The sequence below is a fragment of the Canis lupus genome, chromosome 34 (assembly GCF_048164855.1).
Source record: "Canis lupus baileyi chromosome 34, mCanLup2.hap1, whole genome shotgun sequence".
In the NCBI taxonomy this organism is placed as follows: domain Eukaryota; kingdom Metazoa; phylum Chordata; class Mammalia; order Carnivora; family Canidae; genus Canis; species Canis lupus.
Window position 1 is genome coordinate 25,559,742 of NC_132871.1, and position 20,919 is coordinate 25,580,660.

At 35.4% G+C, this 20,919-nt stretch overlaps 1 protein-coding gene and 1 pseudogene across 5 annotated transcripts in view; one reads left to right on the top strand and one right to left on the bottom strand.

The window, feature by feature from the left end:
- The window catches only part of BAZ2B (bromodomain adjacent to zinc finger domain 2B), a 292,931-nt gene that overhangs the window by 71,920 nt on the left and 200,092 nt on the right, over nucleotides 1-20,919 (top strand). The gene's annotated exons all lie outside the window — the stretch shown is intronic.
- On the bottom strand, nucleotides 7,571-10,507 carry LOC140624100 (small ribosomal subunit protein eS1 pseudogene; annotated as a pseudogene).

Consider the following 20,919-nt stretch of genomic DNA (forward strand, 5'->3'; position numbering starts at 1 on the left):
AGAAAGAGAATTGTATTGGGAAATATTTATAATTTTAAATTATTATTTCAACAGTCAATTGAATATTTACACTTTCAATGAACACTTCACACTTCTAGTTATTTAAATACTAAAAATATTGCTTTAAATGATTTAAAAACATTTAAAATGAAAATTACTTTTAAGGGGCACCAGGGTGGCTCAGTGGTTGTGCATTTGCCTTTGGCTCAGGTCGTGATCCCAGAGTCCCAGGATCTAGTTCCGCATCGGGCTGCCCGCAGAGAGCCTAGCCTACTTCTCTCTCTGCCTATGTCTCTGATTCTCTCTCTGTCTCTCATGAATAAATAAATGAAATCTTTTAAAAAATTACTTTTAATAACTGAAATTATATGCTTAATTATACTAATATATTTCAATATGAATCATAATCTGAACATCATGTTTCTGAAGTTTTTGTTTTTACTAAAAAATGATAGAACATTTAAGGTGACTCCATATTAGGTAAAAATTGACAAAAATAAAATTACTTGAGAGACTGTAATCACTTAATAAGGAAAGACTGTGAAAACAGCCTTGAAAGGACTCTTAAGCTTGCTTAAATTTTTCATTGATATTTAAATTATTTATAGAGAGTCTTCCAAATATGGAGAGTTGCTGAAAAGAGAATTCTAAAAAGTAACTAATACTTTTCCTCTTTAATTTTAAAGTGTTCATACTACTATATATAAGGAAATACATTTTTTTGCTTGTTTTAAAGATTTTATTTATTTATTAATGAGAGAGAGAGAGAGAGAGAGAGAGAGGCAGAGAGAGACCTGCCTTTGGCTCAGAGTGTGATCTGGCAAACTCTGAGGGAGAAGAGGCAAAGGGAGAAGCAGGCTCCATGCAGGGAGCCTGACATGGGACTCGATTCCGGGACTTCAGGATCACGCTCTGGGCTGAAGGCAGGCCCTAAACTGCTGAGCCACCCAGGCATCCCATGAAATACATTTCTTAAAGAAAAACCTTTATCCAAGGCCAGTAATAATCAGAAATGTAAACTCACATGTAGATAATCTTTGTATTTATGTTTTAACATTTTTTGGGAAAACTGGTTTATTTTTTTAAGTTGTAACATTTTTCAGAGTCCAGAGAGTACTTCTATTGTATTTTTAAAAGCTTTGTCATCATTGAGTATACAGATGTGAAGATGTTTATGGCATATTCATTCATTTTCCTAAGGGATCACTTTCGCTGTCTCTAATATGCAGCTCTTTGCTTGTTTGTTTTTTTCTTAATCAGAACTTTATTACCCTAACTGAATAGTTTACAACAAAATATTAACATTTCTGTAGTAATCTTCTGTTTAGCATCAGGTGTTTTACAATTAAGGAGATTAACATTAGCATTGGATGAAAAAGATTTTTAATTTGAAAATGCTAACTCTCACTGTACATGTTTAGGGTAATATTAAGAGAATATGTAATTGCAATTGTTCTCAATTTAAGAATTTCAGGAAGAGAGGTAGTGACCAATATTATCTGACATTAAATAAGTTAAAGAATAAGAAGTATTCATTTGAGATGTTTCTAAGTGACTGATAATAGACCATTACTTTGTAAAATATTGGGCTGTGAGGCCTTCTCCAGCCCCTTGAGTTAAGAAAAGAGGGTAGACATCAACACTGATTCTGGTTGAGGGAACTGTGCAGAGAATATTTCAAGTGTTGACCATAGGGCAGAAATGAAATGAGGCCAGGGAAGGCTGATATGTTCAGAGAAAATGGAGAGGTTAAGAGACTAATCAGAAGTAGATAAGCTGATGAAATGAGATTATAAAGTAATAGCTAAAAGAGTAGAATATTGTGGCTGGGTGAGAGGGGATATTATAGATTATTTCAGAGCCAAAGTTGTAATGAGTTTTTGTATATTATATAATATACATCTTATTTTTTTCCCCCAGAAATTTTTAGAACACAGGAGAAATTCAATTTTTCCCATGTTATAATCCACAGAAATGTTCTGATCTTCTAATTGATCTCTCATCATCCTGGTCATCATTAATTCCCTTAAAGTCTGTATGTTCTCAGTTTAATCTTATTAAAGCATTGCTCTCTTTCACTTCTCTACTTGAAGATGTTTAGTGATGTACCATTTCCACCAAGGTCAAATCTAGATATTCTAACTTGGTATTCAAGCTCCCTCCTCAATTTGGCTATAAAACATTTCCCAGACAAATATTCTATCATTCAAGAAGAATCCTACACTTTACCCTATGTGGACTATATACTCTATGTTAAATATTCATTTTGGCTCTATGTTGAATACTCATTTTGGCTCCATACTTATCTTCATGTCATTCCCTTTCCCTAGACAATTCTTTTTTTAAAAAAATATTTTATTTATTTATTCATGAGAGACAGAGAGAGGCAGAGACACAGGCAGAGGAAGAAGCAGGGTCTATGAAGGGAGCCGGATGTGGGACTCGATCCCCGGTCTCCAGGATCACAGTCTGAGCCAAAGGCAGGCGCTACACTGCTGAGCCACCTGGGCTGCCGTCTCTTTTTTTTTTTTTTTTAAGATTTTATTTTTAATCAGTCTCTGTGACCAACATGGGACTTGAACTCACAACCTTGAGATGAAGAGTTAAATGCTCTACGAGCTAAACCAGCCAGATGCCCCTCTCTAAAATATCCTTTTTCCATTTCAGGCTTTTAGTTTTTTCTGATGAACTCAGACTTCTCTAATACCTTGTCTACAGATAATCATTTCTTTGAGACCTTCCTAGTCATCCTAATTGAAAGTAATTCTCAGGACACCTGGGTGGCTGAGCGGTTGAACACCTGCCTTCAGCCTGGGGCGTGATCCTGGAGTCCCGGGATCGAGTCCCACATCGGGCTCCCTGCATGGAGCCTGCTTCTCCCTCTGCCTATGTCTCTGCCTCTCTCTCTCTCTCTCTCTCTCTCTCTCTGTGTCTCTCATGAATAAATAAATAAAATCCAGAAAAAATAATAAAAAAAAAGAAAGTAATTCTCCCTAGTAATTTGGTAATGCTTAATTTTTTATTATTACTGTGTTACTGATAATATATATTCTCTTTTATTTTATATATTTTAATACATATTTTCCAACTGTGCTCAGCAAATGAGTATTCAGCCAGTGTTTGCTGGTAATCGTAAATACTCCAGAAGGAGCTAAATTAGTTAGCATCTTTAGTTTTCCTACATTAAAATTGAAATAAGGATATTAATGCACGAATATCCAGAATTGAACATAGGAAGCAGGGTTGATGGGAAAGAATGTAGGTTTTAGAACCAGAGAGGGTTTGGGGCACCTGGGTAGCTCAGTCAGCCATCTGACTCTTGATTTTGGATCAGGTCATGATCTCAGGGTCATGAGATCCGGCCTGGCATCAGGCTCCATGCTCAGTGAGGAGTCTGCTTCAGATTCCTTTTCTCTCTCTCTCTCTCCCCCTCTCCTCCTCACTCTCTCTAAAATAAATAAAAATCAATCAATCAATCAATCTTAAAAAAAAAAGAAAAACTAGAGAGAGTTCAAGTATTGATGCCACTAAGTATGTGACCTTCCACAAGTTACCCTCTTTGTGCCTCAGTATCTTCACCTGTAAAATGATGTATTACATACGCTTCAAAGGATTGCTATGCAAGATTTACAAATAATGTTTATTAATTTCTTCCCTCTTACTTAACTTTACATATGGCTCCTTTACACATACATGAAGGGTCATGAAATCAGCTGTAAAGACTTAACATCCAAATTTACCTTACATATTGTGGCCCTTTTGTTTGTAAGTTTCAATAAATGAATTTATATTCTCTATGATACATTTATTTATGATAACTTAATTGACATATGAATTCCAGCAAGTAGACGTGATTAGATCTTTTGATATGATATGCTTTTATTTAGGGAAAGAGTCAGGCCTTACTAGAACATTAACATCTTAAAAGGCCAGAATGAACTTTTGAATGGTTCAGGTTGTGCTACATTCCCCCTTATACAACAGATGAGAAAACCATGGTCAAGAGAGTTTGAAGGGAGGTAATAATGCGTAATGGCTAAGAACATGAACTGAGGTCAGAAAAACAGTTGTTTAAGTTTGTGCTCTGGTACTTATATAGCTCTTGTGATCTTGAGTCAATCACATAGTCTAAGATCCATTTTTTTCCTCTCTAAAGCAGAGATAATATATGTCTAGGAGTGTTGTGAATATTAAGTGATATCATGCTTATAAAGCATAGCCCAGAGGCTGATACATATTAAATTCTTTTGACCCCTAGTCGTATCATCACCTGTAAAGTTACTTTTCTGAAGTCATGTAGTGTGAGATCTTGGCCTAACCCTGATTTTGTTTTATTCTACCAGATTTTATTTTATTTATTTATTTTTTTTAATTTTTTATTTATTTATGATAGTCACACAGAGAGAGAGAGAGAGAGAGAGGCAGAGACACAGGCAGAAGGAGAAGCAGGCTCCATGCACTGGTAGCCCGACATGGGATTCGATCCCGGGTCTCCAGGATCGCTCCCTGGGCCAAAGGCAGGCGCCAAACCGCTGCGCCACCCAGGGTTCCCCTCTACCAGATTTTAATATTGTTTTGTGATCACATTTACTTTTTAAGAAAAAGATTTTATGTATGTATTTGAAAAACAAAGCTCACACACAAAATGGGGAGGCAGAGGCAGAGGGGGAAGCAGATTCTTGACCTTGGATCATGACCTGAGCTGTAGGCAGACACTCAACCGACTGAGCCACCAAGGCACCCCTGATCACATCTACTTGACTAAAAATCTCTAAACAGCATTTATAGGAGGTATAATAAAATAACTCATAGATTTTTTTCCTTCTCAAATCTTTCCAGATTCTCTTCTTTGAGAGTATTCATGCAATTTCACTTAATGCAGTTTTGTTAATATGTAATTTCATTAATATATTAGCTATATTTTTAAATATTCTGATTTAACCTTTTACTACATATTTTAATAATCTGTGACACAGTAAATTAAATGGCCTTTTCTGGTTTTGTTTTGTTTTAGTTTTGTTTTTTGTTTTTAACGAGAGAGAAAGAGCACTCACACCTGTGTGTGAGCAGGGTAGGCGGGCAGAGGGAGATGGAAAGAGAGTCTTAAGCAGACTCTGCACCCCAGTATGGAGCCTGATATGGGCCCATCTTATGACACTGAGATCAGGACTTGAACTGAAATCAAGAATTGGATGCTTAACCAACTGAGCCACCCAGGTGCCCTAAGCCTTTTCCATTTTTTATTAATATTCCTTTTTTCCCTTTGTAATTTTATTATAAGTATTACTTAAATTTTGTAGAGACTAATCTCCACCAACAGAAATATTTCACTTAAAAATTGAAATTTGGAAGGAACTATTATACAGTTTTACAATGTACACACTACTAGAAATATTGGTGTAGATAGCAAAAATGTCAGTTACCTACTATAGATAAGATATAACCAAGTGTCATAGTGACTGGTAGTTGTTCCCTAATGTTGGTTGTCCCCCTCTACTCATCTTTTCCCAGCATTTCAATACCTGGAATGAGAATATTTCCCAGCTTCCCTTGCATCTAGATGTGGTCATAGGACTAAGGTTTGGCCAAAGATAAATAAGCAAAAGTACTCTGTACAACTTGTAGAAAGTAGTCTTAAAGGAAGGGTTGCATTCCCTCTTTTTTCTCCCTTCCTACTTGATGATTGAAATATGGACATGGTAATTGGAAATAAGTGGAAATCCCAAACCAGGAACGGACAATGCAAAAAGAGAGAAAGTCTCTAACATCTTCAGATGTTACCCTGTCCATGTCTATACTGGTGTCTCCATCTGAACTTCCTTGACATGACAGGGATAGACTTATTTTTTGTAAGCCACTGGTTTCAGGTTTTCTGTCACTCATGGCTAAAACTAATCCTGACACACTAAAATAACTTGACAAAGAAAGTTTATTACATTGTTAAAATGTCTTTGGTTTGTTTATATTTCATTTATTTTTATTGAACTCTGCTGTCACTTTTTATAGCTTAGATTTTAGGAGAAAAATAGAAAAGGGACTAATTCACTGTGTTTAGGGGAGGAGACTAAGGAAAGCTTTACAGAGAAGGATGACATCTGGGCTAGATTTTTTTTAAAGATTTTATTTATTTATTTATTTTTTAAGATTTTATGTATTTATTCATGAGAGACACAGAGAGAGAGGCAGAGACATAGACAGCGGGAGAAGCAGGCTCCCTGCAGGGACCCTGGGATCATGACTGAGCCAAAGGCAGATGCTCAACCACCAAGCCACCCAAGTTGGGCTAGATTTCTGAGGTATGAAATAGAAGAAAACACTAATACTGAAAGATATATGCACTCCTTTGTGTGAAATATATATGCAGCATTATTTACAATAGCCAAAATATGGAAGCAACCTAAGCATCCATCAATAGATGAATGGTAGGGAAACTGTGGTAAATATATGTGTATGTATGTACACACACACACACACACACACACACACAGGAATATTATGTACCCATAAAAATAATGAGGTAATACCATTTGTGACAATATGGATGGAACTAGAGTGTAATGCTAAGTTGAAATAAGTCAGGCTGCGAAAGATAAATACCATATGATTTCACTCATGTGTAAAACACTCCTGTCAAAAAATAAAACATGAATAAACAAAGAAAAAGCAGAATCAAACCTATAAATACAGAGAACAAACTGACGGTTGCCAGAGGGGAGGAAGGTGGAGGAATAGGCAAAATGTGTGAAGAGAGTGGGAAATACACACTTCCAGTTATGGAATGAATAAGTCACAGGAATAAAAGGCACAGCATAAGGAATGTAGCCAATGATGTTATGATAGTGTTGTATGGTGACAGACGGTAGCTATACTTGTGGTGAGCATAACATAATGTATAAACTTGTTGAATCACTATGTTGTACACCTGAAACTAATGTAATATTTTGTGTCAGCTATGCTCAAATAACATTTTTTTTTAAAGGAAGAGAATCCAGAAAGAGGAAATGGGTTTTATGGATTTGGAAAAAATGTATGTGAGGGACATGCAAATATTTTGATCTAATACTGTTGAAATATAAAAGTTGAGAAAGTAAATGAACCTAAAGTTTAGATTTTGTAGGAGTTTACATATCAAGAATTTGGTAAGTGCTAAATACCTAGCAAAGAGTTCTTTTAATATTTTATTTTTTTCTTCATTTTAATTTTATTTTTTCAAGGTTTTTCTATTAAATGTTGAGAAAGGAAGAACAAAACTAACATTTATTCACTGTTTTTTAAGATGATAGGTGTTTTCTATTTGAGCCTTTATTATTACAGTTACAGATGACTAAACAGACTCAGAAAGATCAAGTGTCTTTCCCAGTGTTTTTTTTTTTTTAAGTTTCCTTTTATTAACCATCTATAACACTTCCATCCAGATCACTACAGCTTAAAATAGATCACTACCCTTTTGCAGCTATTTAGTAGCCAAGAGCAACGGATAAGATCCATACAACAGTTCTGAAAAGTTCTCACTGTCAATTCAGAACATCTGCTTCACTGAGTCTGATAATTTAAAAAGAATGATAAGAAATTAAACATCACAAATATGTTTTTATTTGTCACCATTAAATGTCTGAATTTTAAACAGATTCTTGGACTGGTGGTTCATATCCATCAGCTCGTTCAACTTTAGAACCGGTCTCATCCCCCGTAGCTTTTCCAGAACTACTACCTTCACCATGAAGCTCCATGAGTTTTTCCAATTCAGACTTGGACTTCTTCAGCATTTTTACTTTTCTAACAAAAACATCATGGAGTGGATAAATAGACTGACAAGCTTTTTCTATATCTTTTCTGATGCTGTCTGGAATCAATTTATTTGACCACTTCTTTCAAGTCATTTGTCTGCACCTCTCGGGTCATGATTTCCATCATCTTTTTCCGAATTTGGTGGACCTGTTGGTGCTGAGCATAAGAGGTCTTCCGAATCTGATTATTGCGTTTTTTAGTAAAACCAACACAAAATAGACGAAGCAAATAACCATCAGTAGTCTTTACATCAACATGAGCTCCAATCATGGTCTGCCATTTTTTGACCATGGAGCACATTTTGTCACGGGTAAGATCCATGCCATGGAAATTAGGCAGGCAGTTTTTGCCCTGCACATCCTCAGTGATTAGCTTGAATTTCCTAAAGGCAACTTCATCATTCTGCAGATCAGCAAGGCTAACTTCAAAAACGCAACCCTTGAGACCATCAGACGCAATTTTGGTTCCTTGAGTTCTTGTGACTAGTGTTTTTCCAACATTTCTTATATTGAACATAGCTGGCGCTTTCACATCATACCAATCTTTCTTAGAAAATGGATCAACCACTTTCTTCTTGGCTCTCTTTTTCCGCCTTTCGTAAGGCGCTTGTTCTTGCCGACTGCCAAGGCGCTGCTCTGGGAGCCCTTTCCCAGTGTTTTCTATTGATAGTTAAATGATTATTTGTAAAGTGCAGAAATCAGCCATTTCCAGAAGTCTGCTACATATTAACTGACCTTTATTTTTCTGCCTTTTGTTAATACCAAAAGCATGGGACACCTGGGTGGCTCAGTTGGTTAAGCATCTGCCTTTGGCGCAGGTCATGATGATCCCAGAGTCCTGGGATCTTCCTGCTTCTCCCTCTCCCTCTGCCTGCTGTTCCCCCAGCTTGTGCACTTGTATGCTCTCTCTGTCAAATAAAGAAAATCTTAAAAAAAAAATAGCCAAAGCAGATGTGTATATTTGGATAAAAGATCCTTCTCTGCTTAGTGCATCTCCAGCAAAAGTTACATCATTATACCATTAATGGAGCTAAAAGCAAGCATGGTGTTTTCCATGTGACTGCAGATATAAATGGTATTGTGCTGCAGAGACCCAACTAAACTTCCTTGAACAAATGGAAGTGTACGATGTTACACATTTAGTTTAAAACTTAATTCTTACTGAAAATTTTAAATGAGCTGTTTAGTAAATTTGCCTGAAAAAAAGCAAAAGACAATAACTTTTTTAAAAGATTTTATTTATTTATTCATGACAGACATAGAAAGAGAGAGAGAGAGAGAGAGAGAGAGAGAGAGAGAGATCGGCAGAGACACAAGCAGAGGGAGAAGCAGGCTTCATGCAGGGAGCCCGACATGGGACTCGATCCCGGGTCTCCAGGATCATGCCCTGGGCCGAAGGCAGTGTTAAACTGCTGGGCCACTGGGGCTGCCTGCAAAAGACACTAACTTAACATAGTCTAGAAATAATTATAGAAGCATGAGAGAATATAAAAGAAAAAAGTTTTCTACTTTGGTTTGGTGTTTTTTTGCTGTAATCAGTAGTGAGTCTAGCACCTAGGCTAGATAAATGTTTTCTGAATTAAAGTGACTTGAAATTTTATTTTGTTAGTACATCATTCTCTTCTCTCACACTTTCTAGAACACCAGTGCAGACTTGTAAATGTTGTAGTCAAGGAAAATATAAAATACAAATATAATCTGCAAAAACTGGTTCAGAGGTAAGAATAAAGTTGTTATAGGCTGAGTTATATAGAATAATGAAATTTGATTCTTATTGTTATTTTATAAATATACAAAGGAAAAACTAAAGAAAGAATGATTTTGATAAAAATGGAAAATTCTTATTATATAGCATCAAAAGGACACCTCAGTTAGCATGTCATAGATGTTAGGGCTGCCTGACTGGCTCATTCAGTTAAGAGTCTGACTCTTTGTTTTGGCTTGGGTCATGATCTCGAGTTGTGGGACTGAGCCCTCCGTCAGTCTCCAGGGTCAGCACAGAGTCTGCTTCGAATTTTTCCCTCTCTCTCTCTGTCTCTCCTCACATGCTCTGTTTCTCTCTCAAACAAATAAAATCTTTTTTTAAAAAAAAGTTTAATACAAATATTCCTGATGCTGTCCTTATGTGAATGCATTTTCCAAATGCATTTTAAAAACATTACATCAATAGGTATATTTCCATAATATAAGATAGTGCAAGTAAACTTTTCCACATGCAACATATGCCATCTATTTTGTGAATAGCACATCTAATGCTTGCAATTTTATTCTCCAATTTACTTTTATCTCAGGAAAAAATGCTTAACTTTTATTCATAAAAATTCATAGTTTTTGTCTCTTTATTACCCCTATTACTGAATATTTCTGGGTGTCCTTTTTTTTTTTTCACTCTAGATCTTTCATAGTTTTAGTGTCAAACTTACAGAAATGAAATTTTAGAAAACTTACACATTTGGCAATAAACTCAAATGTCACAGTTCCCCTCAAATATTACCTTCTCCTCCTTGAAGTTAGAACTAATATCCTCATCGTTTCTGCCTTTTTAGTATTATATCTGTCATAGCAGTGTTCTTCAATACTACCTTGGATCTGAGTATAGATATATTCTCTGTGGAAAGAGGGTTTCCTATAATAATTTACAAATGTTAATATAAAAGAAATTAATATAAGTATATTCTTTTATCTCTTGGGATCCTTACCTTATACTCAATTACTACCATGTACTTGCAGGACTGTGATTGTGTTTAATTATGTCAGTCTAATAAGAAAAGAACAGAAATAGATTTGACATATATGGCTCATTTGTATCAAGTGAAGGCCAGATGACATCAAGAATGAACTAAATTAAAGCTTTGTAATAGTTTGAGTAGAAAGAAATGGTGGCAATATTAAATGTTTAGGAGACACTAGATTAGAAGATAGGCATGCCAAACTCAAATGTATTTGGAAAATAATGGGGAAGTACAATTAGTACCATATTCCATCATATTGAGTACAATGATTTCATTTTAGCAAAAACATCATATGATAACAACTTGAAATCTGCTAGTTTTGTGGCTTTTTTTTTAGAGAGAGAGAGAGAGAGATGGAAAAAGCACACACAAGTGATAAGAAGGCAGGCAAAAGGAGAGGGAGAGAGAGAATCTTAAGCAGGCTGTATGCCTATTGTGGATCTCATGACCCGGACAGAGATCATGACCTGAGCTAAAATCAAGAGTTGAATGATTAACTAACTGGACCGTCCACCCACCCATAGTTTTGTAGCTTTTATGTGCATACTTTGTGAATTTGTTTTGGTAGTATATTGAATTAGATTTAATAGCAAGAAGAGTTTATCCTTATCAATAGTTACTTTTCTATGTATTTCAGTAATATAATAATTTAATTAATTTCAATCTATCCTTGTGTTTATAAGACATTTTTTCTCCATTTGTAAGGATCTATATATATCTTAAGTTTTAGAAACATTCTTATAAAGCTCTTATCTGCTTTATGAGATGAGCTGTATGTTTGGTTATTTCACCTGTTAGCCTTTAAAGTCCTTACTATCTAGTAAAGGCATATTATGTTTTATTCATTCTTTTAGTTCCCTTAGAGTCTGTTAGAATGCTTTGTATCCAATAGTGGCACAGCAGAAATTTATTCAATAAACTGTCCTGTGCTGGTGTGTCTCTTAGTATGATAATGTCAGGATGAACCAGAATGGGTAAGTACATAGAAAACATACGGAGAATATACACTTTAACAATTTGAAATTCATACAAGTTAGTAAATTCTTTTTTAAATTAAATATCTCCTAGGGTTTTGATCACTTATCAAGTTGTATGAATTACTTGAAATTGAAAAAGGATCTATAAGATGGTAGGGGGAAAATGAAATATTATATGGCAGGCTAGAACTGATTGTGGAGATGTAACTAGAATGCTTCAGGGAGCAAGACAGGGCATTGTTGCAAAAATGCAGTTTTATTTTTATATAGTTAGGGCAGCTTGAGCATTGGTTTCCCAAGGAAAAGGAGAAAACAAGAGAGTGGGATGGAAAGGGATATGGGAAGGCACTAAATATGCCATCTTCTTCTACTTCTGGGAAGCCTGAAGCCATGTCCCTACGCAGTGTTCTCTTTAGCTTAGGTGGAATTAAAAGTGGCATAAATTTTCAATCCTCTAGAGTAGTATAGTAAGTATATCTTCTACTTTCTAATTCTGTTATGTTAGATTTTTGCATGATGTTGCCACAGCATAGAGTTTAATTATCTTACTAACTTCTTAAATATCTTATCATTTTCTATTTAAATTGAATTACCTATTCCTAAATTTCAAAGCCATTCAAAGTTCTCTTTGCCGTATCTATGTAACTTTACAACATGAAAAGTTTTTCTAGTCATAACATTCTTTTTTTTTTTTTTTTAAGATTCACTTATTTATTTTAGTGAGAGAGGTGAGAGTGCAGTGGGGAGGGGCAGAGGGAAATGGAGAGAGAGAATCTCAAGCAGATTCCACACTGAGCACAGAGCCCGACTCAGGGCCTGATCCTATGACCTTGAGATCATGACCAGGCTGAAATCAAGAGTTGGATGCTCAACCAACTAAGCCACCCAAGTGCCCCTAGTCAGAATATTCTTATGACTAGAACATATAGTGAAGATTGTGTCTGTATCTTTTTTTCCATACATCATTTCCTTTCCTTGAAGTTTTTTTACCTCTCTTTATCCAATGCCAATTCATTCTAAGAGTGAACTTATAGTCTTCTTGTGATAATTGTGACCTTGACGGAGTTCCCTTTCCTCTCAACATTTTATCTTTATTTTCTATCCACAGACGTTTCTTTTACATTTTAGAATCCTTGTTTCCAGTTTTGTATGTGACAGACATTGGTACCTTGCTATCCTATAGCACTAAACTCAGCATGTCTAAACTTGAACACATTTTCTTCCAATTTCCAGAAACCTTTTCCTCTTTATATATTTCCTGTATTTGTCAATGATACCAATATCCAATTAGCCACCTAAGCCAGAAATATTAGTTATCTTTAACTACTTCCTCAAAAGTTCTCATCAGGTCTGTTATCAAATCACTGCATGCATGCAGTGCAATAATAAGAGTCAGTGTTTATGAGTGCCCACTGTGTCCCAGGTACTAATCTAAGAATTTGATTTTTAGTAACTCATTTAATCTTCCTAACATTATCATTCCTGCTTTATGTAAGAAAGACATGTCTTTGCTAACAGAAGTACACACAACCACTCTGAAGCTGTCCATCCAAATGAAAACAACAGAAAAATTATTGATTATGATCAAGACTAACTTACAAGAAATAGTAAGAATAGAGGGACATAATAAATGACACAAGGGGATAAAATTAGGAAAGTCCATACTGGGAAACTCTAAAAGACAGAAGATCTGTTTTCTTTAACTAAAAGTATTAATGGCATGAGGCTGTGGTAGAAACAGTTACAGATGAAAAGAGACTTCAGGGATATGTCAGCCTATTCTAATCTATATATTATATTTGAGTCCAAATTCAAACAGTTTAAAAATATTATAAGACAAACGTGTACACTGATTCAATATTTAATGTTAAGAAATTATTGTTAGAAATCATTGTAGCTATGATAGTAGTGTTGGACTGTTTAAGTAAAAAGTCTAAGCCTATACCTAAAGGTTTAAGCATCTATGTCAGCAACTTTTGAGAAAAAAACTACTTTCACCAATCACTTTTTTTACTTGGTCTCTGATTAAAGGCATGACAAAACATTTAGTTCAATCTACTTATTAGACTTAAAATATAATTTGTGATTTTACTAATGCACAATTCTACAGAAACTCAGTATTGTGTCATTTTCTCAGTATTCAGTGTTTGTTTTACAGAAATATGGGTAGTTGAAAGAAATAAAAGCTAATATTCTAGAATTTCTGTAAAAATGATGATGATGATGATGATAGTCAGCAGTTGAGTGCTTAATTACATGCCAAGTACCCTTTTATGAATTTATTGTTTTAATTTATTTCACCATCCGAACTTCATGAGAGAGGTACTGTTATTATCCTCATTTTATAAAAGGGAAATGAGCTATAGAGAGGTTAAACAGTTCACCCAGAGTTACGTTGTTATTAATCAGTGATGTTCAGGGTTAGAGCCCATTCAGTTTGACATGGTTCTTGTGTCTTCACTATACTACACTGCTCCTCTTTTTGTCATGATGCTGTTAGTATTTATCTCATTTACTTCATTTATTTGAGAATGTCTTAATTTCTCCTTCATTTTCAAAGAATAATTTTGCCAGATATAGAATCCTTTGTCAGTAATTGTTTTTCTTTTAGAACTTTAAATATGTCATCTCCCTACCTCTGAGCTCCATACTTTGTGATGAGAAATTGGCTGTTAATTTTATTGAGGATTCCTAGTAAGTGATGTGTTGCTTCTCTCCTGCTGCTTTCAAGATTCTATTTTTGTCTTTCAAAATCTTGACTATGTGTCTCAATGTGCTTCTCCCTGTGTTTATCCTTCCGGAGTGCACTGATCTCTTTGAATGTGTGGATTCATGTTTCTTTCCTTAAATTTGGGAAGTTTTCAGCCATTACTTCTTCAGATATTTTTTTCTGCCCCCTTTTCTCTTCTCCTTTTGAGATACCTATAACATATCTGTTGACTTCTCCATACTTTTTTCTTTCTGTTCCTCAGACTAGATAATCTAAATTGACCCATCTTCAAGTCTGTTGGCTCTTTCTTAAAGTCTGTTCAGTTTGCTTTGAACATCCCCCTCTCCAGTGTTTTTTTCATTTCACCTATTATTCTTTTTAGCTCCAGCATTTTTATTTAGTTTCTCTTCATAATTTCTATGTCCTTACTGATACTCTCATTTTGTTCATATATTTTTTTCCTGGTTTCCTTTTGTTCTTTGTCTTTGGTTTTCATTAGCTCTTTGAGCATACTTAAGCCTGGAAATTTGTTGCTAATAGAACCGCCCTACAAGAAATGATAAAAGGAGTTCTTCAGGCTGAAATGAAAGGACATAGATAATAACTAAGGGCCAAATGAAGAAATTAAAAAATAAAACAACCTCTAATAAGGGTACATATATGGGTGAATAGATAGGGTACATAGTGCTTTGAAGGAAATAAATAGAAGGTCAATGTAACTAGAGTACAGAGAAAAAGGATTATGGTTTGAGATTAACAACCAGAAGATAAAGGGCATTGTAGAATAAGTTAAGGGTTCCCCCCCCCTTTACCTTAAGAGTACTGAGAAATGTTTGAAGTGTAAATTGAAGTTTGCATTGTCAACAACCCAACTTTAATTGAGGCTTAACTTGAGCAACTCACCTAAGATAATACAGTGATCAAGAGGTAGAATAAGGATTATAAACCAGGAATGTCTTTTTAAAAAAAATCTATTTATTTATTCATGAGAAACACAGAGGCAGAGAGAGAGGCTGAGACACAGGCAGAGGGAGAAGCAGGCCCCACACAGGGAGCCCAATGCATCTCCAGGATCATGCCCTGGGCTGGAGGTGGCGCTAAACCGCTGAGCCACCTGGGCTGCCCAAACCAGGAATGTCTTGATCTAATATCTTGACTACTGCATTTCTTATAAATACAAATTTAAGTATTCAAGAAATTATAAGCTTAAAATTTCTGTGACCTGAAATTGTTCATTATTATTTTAGCAGATGATATTAAAGTGCCAACTATGTTTGAGGGATGTGATTTTACTTGTTCCAAATGCAGACATGGTCATATTTTTTTTTTTTTTTTAGCTCTGCTTGGTGACCTGTTGCTTCCCAATAAACGGGTGAACCCATGATGCTCAATAGTGACCATTAGAGCAAACACATATTTGATCTGTTCCTATGATTTCTTCCACTTTCAACTCCTGTCCTCTAAGAGAGAGTTAAGAATAAAGGCTAACTGTGTGCCAGACAGTTTCCAAGTATCATTTTATCTTGACTTACTGATAGTAAGTAATTGTTCCAAGTTGACATAATTAGTAATTGGTATAACTGGGATTCAGATTCATACTTCATTAAAGTTGGTAATGTACTCAAAGATTCTATCTACCTGAGAAAATATTCCCTAGAAAGGAATTGTGACCCATTTATTCATCCAATCAGTACATGATGTGGTTCACATTCAGTCACTCATTTATTCATTTATTTAACAAACAGTTATGCAGCACTGACTTATATGCTAATACTCTCTAGCTATGTAGTCAATTAGACAAAGTGCCTTCTGTTTACTTTTATTAAGTTTACTTTCTAGTAAGAGAAAAGTAATAAATACATGAAATATTTTTAATAATTGGTAAGATCTCCTAACCAAGGAAAATATGATAGCATATATATGGGGGCAGGGTAGAATTAAGGGCAGTATGCATATAAAAGTTGAAGAATGCCTCTGTGAGGAGGCAACACTCATATTGAGAAACCATCATCAGAAGGAGCCAGCTGTGTAAGCATTTTAGGAAATAGGAATCACAATGCTAATGAGGTTAGGGTATTATAAACTGGGGAGTAGAGGTAGGCAGATGTCATCAAAACAGAACTTTTTTCCAATGTGAAGAGAAGCCACTGGAAGTCTTTATGGTTGGTGGTTGGTTTTATTTTCCTTCATCTCATGTTTAAATTGAAAATGTTCCACATTCTGCTTTTCTCCTATTGGAGGCTTTTAAGCCATGTCTCGTATGTAGGTGGCTTTAAAGCAATATTATAAATTCTTTATGATTTATATTTTCGGAGGTACTTTGTTTTCTTTTTCTTGAATTATATATACTATTGCTATCAGAGTTAAGAAGTTTCCATCATCTTAAAGAGAAATTCATGGATATGCATTACTCCTCGACTCTAAACATTACATTGTGCCTTTTGAATTACTTCGTAAATTTCTAAAGATGGACGATATGGTGTTTCTATTGTTTTATCTAGGAGCTTAGGTACTAGTGAGGAAACAGACACACAAACCAGTCATTATAAATGTGGTAGATACCATCATAGACATATATGTACGTGTTTTTGGAATATGAAAGGAATAGTGTGATCCCTGAGGATGGGAAAGTCCTCATCAAAAATTTTCATTCTAGGGCAGCCCGGTGGCTCAGAGGTTTAGTGCCACCTTCGGCCCAGGGTGTGATCCTGGAGACCCAGGATCGAGTCCCACATTGGGCTCCCTGCTTCTCCCACTGCCTGTGTCTCTGCCTCTCTCTCTCTCTGTGTCTCTCATGAATAAATAAAATCTTTAAATAAAAAAAATTTTTTTTCATTCTACAGAGATTTTCCATTATGCTGTTTGAATCCTAGTAGGGCTAGGTATCACTATTTGAACAGCAATGTTAGTGCTGCAAAAAATCTTTAGAAAGAGTTTATAATTTCCAGCTATATAGCAAAATAAATAAGTGGTACCTGACTTAGGATATATGAGAAAGTCAAATTTCTTTTCCCAGTGGAGGGTAAAAAGCTCTTTCTTACTGCTGCCCTTTTTCCCTTTTGTTTTCTCCCACCTTTTATCCTCCATTTTTAGAAGCATATACATGTGGTGGAAAGAAGATTAAATATTACAAGTTTTGAAGGAAGGTCTCATAGCAAATTTGAGGGGTGGTTTTGAGGGAGGAAGTATGATTATAAAAAAGGGAATTTCTGGGTGTTATTCTGTATGTTAGTAAATTGAACACCAATAAAAAAATAAATAAATAAAAAAAAATATTAATCCTTTTAAAAAATAAAAAAAATAAAAATAAATAAAAATAAAAATAAAAAATAAAAAAATAAAAAAGGGAATTTATTTATTTTTGAGCTGGTGATAGCCTCTCTGATGGTCCTCAGCTGGGAGTTTAGATCTTACCCCTCCTCAGAATCCCAGCTATTTAATGTTTTCTGTCATAATATTAAGCAGGCACTCTCAGGAAAACATGCAAGAGTGTTAGGAGATTAACGACATACAACTGTAGTGAGCAAATGACACCAGTGAAGAAAACTATGTGCTTTGTGAGTCTGTTGGTCAAGAATCAGAGGAAGGGGGGGTACCTGGATGGCTCAGTTGGTTAAGTGTCTGCCTTCAGCACAGGTCATGATCCCAGAGTCCTGGGATCAAGCCCTGCATTGGGCTTCTTGCTCAGCAGGGAGCCTGTTTATCTCTCTCTCTCTCAGCCTGCCTCTCCTCCTGCTTCTGCTCTCTTGCTCTGTCAAATAAATCATTAAATAAAATCTTAAAAAAAAAAATCAGAGGAAGAATTCTTAGAAGATAAAATTGTATGAAACCTAGACAAATGCCTAAAGGGATAGTACAAACTGACTAACAAATAGAGTACTTGCATGCCAGGATATGAAGAGGAATGAAACCAGCACAATGTAATTTAGAACATTAGTATGCTGAGAGAACTAAAGGAACTGAAGGAGGGGGTGTTATTTCCTCCTTAGCAGTTAAGTATTCAGTCAAAAAAGAGTGTAGTGTTGGGATGCCTGGGTGTCTTAGCGGTGGGTGTCTGCCTTCACCCAGGGCGTAATCCTGGAGACCCAGGATCAAGTCCCACATCGGACTCCCTGAATGGAGCCTGCCTCTCCCTCTGCCTGTGTCTCTGCCTCTCTCTCTCTCTCTCTCTCTCTCTCTCTGTCTCTCATGAATTAATAAAATCTTAAAAAAATTAAAAAAGAGTATGGTGTTGTACAGAGTGAATATAAAAAGGTAGAAGAAAAATACAGCAGAATTTCAAGAAAGGGTAGCCAGCCTTTATATAATAAAAAATGACCTTTAAAGTTAACTGCACTGGGGAACCTGGGTGGCTCAGTGGCTGAGCTTTTGCCTTTGGCTCAAGTCATGATTCCAGGATCCTGGGATTGAGTCCCATGTCGGGCTCCCTGCATGGAGCCTGCTTCTCCCTCTGCCTGTGTCTCTGCCTCTCTCTCTCTGTGTCTCTTCTGAATAAATAAGTGAAATCTGTTTTAAAAAATGAAAAATAGGGATCCCTGGGTGGCGCAGCGGTTTGGCGCCTGCCTTTGGCCCAGGGCGCGAACCTGGAGACCCGGGATCGAATCCCACGTCGGGCTCCTGGTGCATGGAGCCTGCTTCTCCCTCTGCCTGTGTCTCTGCCTCTCTCTCTCTCTCTGTGTGAGTATCATAAATAAATAAAAATTAAAAAAATAAAAATAAAAAAAAAATAAAAAATGAAAAATAAAAATAAAATCATAAGGTTAATTGCACCAGAGTAACTACCCCTGAAATCAGCATCTTCCAATAGAAGATGATTTTTAATGTAGAAAATACTTCATGAGACTAAGAGAAGAGGGTAGCTTGAACATATATATTTAGTTTGGCTAATTGTGGAAGGCCCACTAATTTGATAGAAAAAATGCATTTTAAGAAAACATAAGCAAAGAAATAGAAGAGGGATGAGTAGCAACAAAATTCTGGAAGCTGGAGAGTGGACAGATGAGTAGTAACCAATTTAGAAGGGTTAGAGAACTGAATAATTAGCTGACAATGAGGTGAGCTACAAAGAAATGCAGTTTATACATTTGAAACCCTTGAGTACTCAGGAATGATCAATTCCTGGTATCTCCGGAAGGGAGGCAACAGTGGTGGGGGACATTTTTAGAAGTACAGGTCAATCTTTAGAGACAAAGACTGTATGAAAACGTAAAATGTTTATTAAACATTCATTAAACATAGAAAGTCCATTTAACCAGTTATAGTCCTCAGATCTCCTGTACTTAACACAGTTGGATGCCTCCTTCACTCAATAGAAGCCTGGAGGCTTATCTTCTGGAGTGGATCTAACTGAGGTCTTTGGACTTTAGGTAAATGAAACACCTTTGTGGGCAAGGGCATTAAAGGAAGAGGGGGTTTGAGTGAATGCTTATCATATACTGAATATTGTGATCTCCCAGTCACATTTGCTAAGTTGGCTCTAAAAGAAAAACTTAAGGATAAAAACATCAAAGGAATTCCCAAGTGAAATGACTTAGCCAAGTGAAATCCACAGTTGATAAGCCTCATAAAGTTGACAAAATTTCCAATTAAGTTTTTAATGTTCCTTCTAGAATATGAGTGGATACACAAGTGTCATCAGATATTTGAGGAAAGCCTGTATTAGAAATAACAAAGACCTAAACAGATAAATAGGAAAAAAAAAAAAAGTAGAGGAAACAAAGACTCTTAAACTTTAAGTTTAAGAAAACTTAAATAATAATAATTATTAATAATATTTTTAGAGAAATAAGAGAAAACGATATGTCCATGTCACAAGAGTTTGCTATAAGAAGATGAGTGGGCAAAAACCAGAAAGCACTTAGAAATTAAAATATGAATGATGAAAATGAAAAACTTACTTAGAAGGATTAGAAGATAACATTGAGGCCACCTCATAAAAAATAGATAAGAGGAAGCAGAAAAAGGGAGAGAAATCATTATAGGACCAAGAAAGAAGGTATAATCTAAATTATAGGAGAGGAATATATATTTCTCTAGTGTTTATACATAATATATATTATTTATATTTGGGGGAAGGAGGAAGAGATGCAGGAAGGGAGTAAGAGAAGAAAAAAGTTGCAGAAGGATATCTGTAATAAGTAATTACAATTTTTTTCCTCATACAAAAGATGTTTTGCATATTTTAAATGTTGTTAACCCTGGTGAACTTCTCTCTTTTCTCATTGGAAAAGAAGTTGATCAAGTCCTATTTGCTGCCTTTTCTCTAAGCTTTCTTTTTATTGAGGAGAAATGCATATGACATAAAATTTACCATTTAAAAGTGAACAGTTTAGTTCTTTCATAATGTTGTATACCATCTCTATGAATTTACCTATTTTGAAGATTTAATATTGATGGAATAGTACATATATGAAGCTTTTTGTTTCTGGCTTTATTCACTTGTTTTGGAAGTCCATCTACCTTGTAGCAGGTATCACTTTTTTCATTCTTATTTATATCTGAATAATATCTCACTGTAAGTGTATACTACAATTTGTTTATCTGTTCAACCACTGATGGACATTTGAGTTGTCCCACATTTTGATTACTGTGAGTCGTGCTTCTATGAACATGTGTGTACTTGTACTTGTTTGAGTATCTGTTTATTTTTTATTTTTTTTAAAGATTTTATTTATTTATTTATTTATTTGAGAAGAGAGAACACAGGCAGAGAG